This window comes from Carassius gibelio, chromosome B10, assembly GCF_023724105.1.
Source record: "Carassius gibelio isolate Cgi1373 ecotype wild population from Czech Republic chromosome B10, carGib1.2-hapl.c, whole genome shotgun sequence".
NCBI lineage: Eukaryota > Metazoa > Chordata > Actinopteri > Cypriniformes > Cyprinidae > Carassius > Carassius gibelio.
In genome coordinates, this window is record NC_068405.1 from 25,261,100 (window position 1) to 25,266,754 (window position 5,655).

Sequence of the window (5,655 nt, forward strand, 5' to 3'; positions counted from 1 at the left end):
TCAGTTAGTTCCTCATTATCCGTTCTGAAGCTGACATCGTTCACCAGCTTAAGAGAAACAAAACACATCGTAATGTCATGTGTCTTTACTGGATCTTTATGGTCTGTGTGTGAACGCACACACCGATTCCGGAAAATCACTGGCAGTGTGAATGAACCAAAATCTAATTATCCGGGAACAATTGCCAGGACACATTACCCGTGTATTATCTAGAATCTCAGTGTGAAAGGGGCTAATCTGAGCACTTGTATAGACCCTTTTGCAAACACGTGACTACGACCACGTGACGACGCCATGACGGACGGCAGAATCACCGGAAGCACAAGCTAAATAGTAGTGGACGAGCGGGAAGTTTCAATCAGTTTAAAATAAAATAACACTAAACTTTATGGTTTCTTCTATTGAGCAAGCTGTCGTGCCGTTATCGGTCGAGGTAGGGCATCTGGTAGGTGCTCACAAAGAACGGTATTTGGAGAACTTGGAGATCGTGGGATTGGATACCGATCCTTACCTTTTTCCTCTGTTTTCACGGACCTCATTAAATCGCCGAGTCTACCCGACTTCATTCCACACAATCTGTACCACTATGTGGTAAACGGGTTATCCCCATACACTGGTGATGAGGTCAAAGCTTTTAAAAGTCTGGATGCTCACCAGTTCTTTGTAACTTAACGTAACCTGTTTTTAAAGGACCTGGTTGTTCGTGGCTACCCACTTAAGTTACCGATGTTCACTGGGTGTGCCAATGCAACTTTCTAATGCAGTTGATCTATAACGTTTTATACTAAGTACCACCTCAGAAAATATTTGGCTGTCCAAGTACCACCACAATGACCAATATTAAAATTACAGTAGCATAGCAGGCCTAACTATTCAGCTAACGTTACTGCTCTGCACAGTTAAAAAAACGATGCAGTTTTATTCCTAATAAGAATATTTATTGTTGTCAGCCACTTTAACATTGTAAATACACAGTTTGACCATTATCACTGCACTGTGCTTACAAGTAAAAAAAAAAAAAAAAAAACATTTTATTACACTAACGAACACGAACTCGTACTCTTTTGGCTTGCGGTCCGTCCTACAGCAAAGCTCTTCTGCCGTCCGTCATGGCGTTCACAATTCGCGTGAGTAGAGGGTGACGTCACATGCAAAGGGTCTATACTTTTCTCTTATTTGTAAAATAGGGTTTGTGCACCTCAAAATATGAAATGGTATAACTGTTGTGTTTGCTGGAGAGAATTAGTACAAAAAAAACATACATTGTTAGTACTAAAAAAATTTATCTGTGACTTTCAGTTTATAAATATGCATGTGTGACTATTCATTACAACATTTCCACTGTCACAGGTGCTCAGGTTTGCTATAATAGTACCTTCACAGAACATAATAGTAGTAGTCAGCTGTCCATGCAAAGAAGTCAGTGTGGTGTACTGTGCATCTGTCCAGGCCAACGGTCATCCCAGGAAACCTGCAATAAAAACAAAATCCATCATACATTACCAATATAACAGGGCTGTATAATCCTGTTCCTGGAGATCTACCTACCTGCAGAATTCAGATCTGACCCTGATCCAACACCCGTCTGTAACTGTTAACTGCTTTCACTGATGTGCTGTGAAGTAGATTTGCTGACAAGTTCCTCCCTAAAGTACATTGATAACACTGTGAAACTGTATTTTCATAGAGGATTGTTTAATAAAGTCACAATATTACTGTAACGGCATAAAAACTTCACAATCTCAGGATGGAGGAGGTGGGAACCGGCGGACAATCAAACAAAGCTTTAATAATAAAATAAAGAGAAAACATCGCGCCAGCCCCTCGCAGACGACTGTCACGCACAAACACAAAATATAGATAGAAAATTCCAATTTTTAAAAAAAATTAAGTCAAACGTTTAGATGTCAAACATGTATTCTGTCTTTTTACAAAGCATTCTGTTGCAGCTGAATAACATGAGGAAATATCAGCAGCCTACAAAACACTGCAAGAGGAATTTTGCCTGTGCTTTAAAAAAATACCATAGCAAAAACAACTAGATTAATATAAATTTCAAATATTAAAGTGTTAAAGACAAGTAAACAGTCAGTAATAAGAAAGGAACAAACAAATCAATAAGCAATATCATAAATAAATACAACAGTTCAGGTACAGAAACTGTAATTAAAAGTTTAAAAACACCGGTTCTAAAATGGAACCGGTTTTCGATCCCCATCTCTACTCATTTCCCAATCACTCCACCGGCCTCGCTCCGTTCCCAAGGCTCTCGGCCCCACCCCACTCGTCACAATTACTTTAATGATCTCAGTAATAACATTGTTAAATAAAATTAGCATTGCTAACAGGCGAGCGCTTATGAGAAAGGCATGCAACATTTTTTTATGTTCATTTACAGTCATTTACATTTGTATCATAAATACATAGGAGTACAAGCAGAAAACATAGGAGCACACCTTAAATCAGCCTGAAAACTTACCTTTTAGGACAATGATTACAATATAAGGATTATTTAGCAGCTTTCTGAAATCTTTGTGAGGTCTGGTATCTTCTGAAGTCTCCACGCGAGGCTGGAGAAACAGGAAAACAAAAGGAGAAAGATTGGCATAGCTGTTCATATTTCACACAAAAGATTATTTCATCACATTTAACAGAAGTGAAACATGAGATGTTTTCTTTGTGAATACATGTTAAAATGTCATTGAACGTTCACAGTGAGTCATCATAACGCCAATACTGCCATCTTGCCTGACAATATAGTACCATATTTTCTGCACTATAATGTGCATCTAAGAGCCTTTAATTTTCTCAAAAATCGGGCGTGCACCTGATAATGCGGTGTGCTTTATGTTTACACTGAGTTCCAAAATCTGAAACAATGTTGTGTGACTTTGGTAAGCGCTCCGTTTACCTGACTGTCAGACCATTTCCCGCTGACACAGGGATGTAATACGTACACTGGCAGTGATCAACCATGATGAGAGGGAACCCGGCATGTTAGATGAAGAAAGCTGTTCAACTCAGACACAGAAGATGAGGACTTTGATGGATCTGTGGAAGAAGATTGATTAAAAAATAATGTGAGTGTATTGTTCAATAGTAGATTAAAATTCAACTAAACTCAGTTTTGAGACTGCGCCTTATGGTGCAGAAAATACAGTAGATAGGGGAGTAGATTAACTTCGTTGGACTTAAACTTGAAAATTTTGTATAAAGACGTGACATCTTTTATTTTGTGCTTCAATTAAATATGAATCAATCGGTTCATGTGTGCTGCTTGAACTGAGGCACTACAGTGATCTGTAACACATTAAAACAGCACAAAACAATATTTATTGTTTGAATTTCTGAAAAAAAAGGGGCCAAATTTAAAAGCTGAACACTTGTTTCATACCAGAAGTGACCTTCTCTGTCTTCTTCTGTCTGTGTGTTGTCAGTTTCCTCTTTGGTCCACGATGTATTATTCGCTGTGTGAGAACAAGGTGTGTACTGTGAGAGCAGCATGGCGTGTCAGACATAGCAACAGTTTTTAAGGAGGTTGGTTTTTTGTGAAGGGTCAGTTGATTGCTATGATCAAAGCTGATTTTTCAGCATCATTACTTCAGTTTTTAGCGTCATATGATCCTCCAGAAATCATTATAATATGCTACTTTTTGCCAAAGAAACATTTCTGATAAATATGAATGTTAAAAAACAGCTCTAAAACATTTTTAAAAAGATATTCTTACTTTTATTCAGCAAGGACACATTAAATTAATCAAAAGTTAGTGTCAAGAAGATATTTCTATTTATCAAAGAATTCTCTCTCTCTCTCTCTCTCTCTCTCTCTCTCTCTCTCTCTCTCTATATATATATATATAAATATTGTTATCTACCCCAAACTGGAAAGATATGTCAGGAGGGGTTGGTGATTGCTGATGTGAAAGAGTTATATTTTTATAAAACATTTCTGACTTAAATTTTTCCCCTACAATCTAAGCATTAAATTCAGCAAAAAAAAAAAAAAAAAAGCACACTGAGAAGTATGTGAAAGATTATATGTATAATGTTGGTTAAAACCCTGGCTGAGAAGGTTACAAAAGCTTAAACTTACTAGAAGATAGCAAAATTTGCTTATCACAAATCAGACAAGTTACTAGCAGGTGAAGAGGAGCATGCTGTCACTAGCAGGTGTGTAGATGATGCTGATGTCACTAGCAGGTGTGTAGATGATGCTGATGTCACTAGCAGGTGAGTAGATGGTGCTGATGTCACTAGCAGGTGTGTAGATGGTGCTGATGTCACTAGCAGGTGTGTAGATGGTGCTGATGTCACTAGCAGGTGTGTAGATGGTGCTGATGTCACTAGCAGGTGTGTAGATGATGTTGATGTCACTAGCAGGTGTGTAGATGATGCTGATGTCACTAACAGATGTGTAGATGATGCTGATGTCACTAGCAGGTGTGTAGATGATGCTGATGTCACTAGCATGTGAGTAGATGGTGCTGATGTCACTAGCAGGTGTGTAGATGATGCTGATGTCACTAGCAGGTGTGTAGATTGTGCTGATGTCACTAGCAGGTGAGTAGATGGTGCTGATGTCACTAACAGGTGTGTAGATGATGCTGATGTAACTAGCAGGTGTGTAGATGATGCTGATGTAACTAGCAGGTGTGTAGATGATGTTGATGTCACTAGCAGGTGTGTAGATGATGCTGATGTCACTAGCAGGTGTGTAGATGATGTTGATGTCACTAGCAGGTGTGTAGATGATGCTGATGTCACTAACAGGTGAGTAGATGGTGCTGATGTCACTAACAGGTGTGTAGATGATGCTGATGTCACTAGCAGGTGTGTAGATGATGTTGATGTCACTAGCAGGTGTGTAGATGATGTTGATGTCACTAGCAGGTGTGTAGATGATGCTGATGTCACTAGCAGGTGTGTAGATGATGCTGATGTCACTAACAGGTGAGTAGATGGTGCTGATGTCACTAGCAGGTGAGTAGATAATGCTGATGTCACTAGCAGGTGAGTAGATGGTGCTGATGTCACTAGCAGGGGAGTAGATGATGCTGATGTCACTAGCAGGTGTGTAGATGATGCTGATGTCACTAACAGGTGAGTAGATGGTGCTGATGTCACTAACAGGTGTGTAGATGATGCTGATGTCACTAGCAGGTGTATAGATGATGTTGATGTCACTAGCAGGTGTGTAGATGGTGCTGATGTCACTAACAGGTGTGTAGATGATGCTGATGTCACTAGCAGGTGTGTAGATGATGTTGATGTCACTAGCAGGTGTGTAGATGATGTTGATGTCACTAGCAGGTGTGTAGATGATGCTGATGTCACTGGCAGGTGTGTAGATGATGCTGATGTCACTGGCAGGTGTGTAGATGATGCTGATGTCACTAGCATGTGAGTAGATGGTGCTGATGTCACTAGCAGGTGTGTAGATGATGCTGATGTCACTAGCAGGTGTGTAGATGATGCTGATGTCACTAGCAGGTGTGTGATGATGCTGATGCCATAGCATGTGAGTAGATGGTGCTGATGTCACTAGCAGGTGTGTAGATGATGCTGATGTCACTAGCAGGTGTGTAGATGATGCTGATGTCACTAGCAGGTGTGTAGATGATGCTGATGTCACTAGCATGTGAGTAGATGGTGCTG

General features: G+C 39.8%; 1 long non-coding RNA gene across 1 annotated transcript; it reads right to left on the reverse strand.

Moving 5' to 3' along the window:
- Positions 1-837: 837 nt before the first annotated feature.
- On the reverse strand, positions 838-3,514 carry LOC127966865 (uncharacterized). Its single transcript, XR_008155717.1, has 5 exons — positions 3,395-3,514; positions 2,912-3,051; positions 2,480-2,570; positions 1,549-1,646; positions 838-1,471 (listed from the first exon to the last, which is right to left on the reverse strand). It is a non-coding gene; the product is annotated as an uncharacterized LOC127966865 (long non-coding RNA).
- Between the last annotated feature and the right edge of the window lie 2,141 nt (positions 3,515-5,655).